Raw genomic sequence first — 1,216 nt, forward strand, 5'->3', positions numbered from 1 at the left:
TTAGGGTTAGGGTTAGGGTTAGGGTTAGGGTTAGTGTCCCACCGAACAGTACAAATTTATTTATAGCAACGGTAGTTATTATTCGCCGATAGATGGCGCTGGCATCACTACCGTGACTTTAAGAGAAAAAAAAATCGGCGACGGTACCGTTGCAGCAGCAACAGCCAAAATATAAATGCTAAATAAATACGAAATATATTTACTACCAAAGTCTTAATGTTTCTATACTCTCTTTCACCTATTATTGCCGACAATTTCCTGTAAATGCCGTCCAAATGCTCATCTGCAACAAACGCTGGCTGCCACCACATGGTAGCTCTAGTACTATAGCCCGCTTACATTAACTGCCACTGGGCTATAGCATCAGCCATTACGAATGCTCGGGACCAATATAAGGCCAAGACACACTGCAGCGACAGCGACCGACCGTAACGACAAACGACAAAGTCGCTGCGACTGGCGCAGCCACACTGCAGTGACAACGACTGACCGTAATGACAAAGTTCACCCAGCACTCACCACAGTGCCAGTGGCACACATTAGTAAATGGCAAAAAAATCCTGCTGCTGCTTTTAAATAAATTGCTGTAAAACGCTCTATGTATAACGATAATATAATAAAGTAATATATACGCAGCATATTATACGAACGTCTGATGGCTGACCGTAGCCTTGCAGGTTTTGGTTAGATGGGTTCTCGGCCCCACTGTTTCTGACAGACGGTGCGAGTTTAGCGCTGGGGACCAGTGTACTTCCTGGCTAGCATTGGTTTATAATTTTATGACGTAATGGCGATGTCACGTGCCGATGGAAAGGGCTGTGATTGGCCATTTGTAAAGTGTCGCCGGCGAAAGTCGCTGGGAAATAGAAACGTTTTTAAATATTTTTGTCGTCGTGGTTGTTGCCGGTCGTCGTCACGTCAGTGTGCAATGGCTCATAGGAAACAATAGTTTCAAATTTTCTGAAAAGTCGTTTGTCGTTACGGTCGGTCGTTGTCGCTGCAGTGTGTCTTGGCCTTTACTCCAGCCAGTCAGCAGGAACTATGTATTTCCGCACGTGGAGGGGTGGGCGGGTTGTGTTGGTTGTGGACAAAAACATTGTTGTTGTCAAGTAACAAATTAATAATAGTAATTTGTTCATCTTTCATGACAAAACTAATATTACAATCTCTTTTGATCACTTAATTTGTTCGCTGTGGCTATATGCCCGGCAGCCGG

The sequence above is a fragment of the Priapulus caudatus genome, unplaced genomic scaffold (genome assembly GCF_000485595.1).
Source record: "Priapulus caudatus unplaced genomic scaffold, Priapulus_caudatus-5.0.1 Scaffold76, whole genome shotgun sequence".
Lineage (NCBI taxonomy): Eukaryota > Metazoa > Priapulida > Priapulimorpha > Priapulimorphida > Priapulidae > Priapulus > Priapulus caudatus.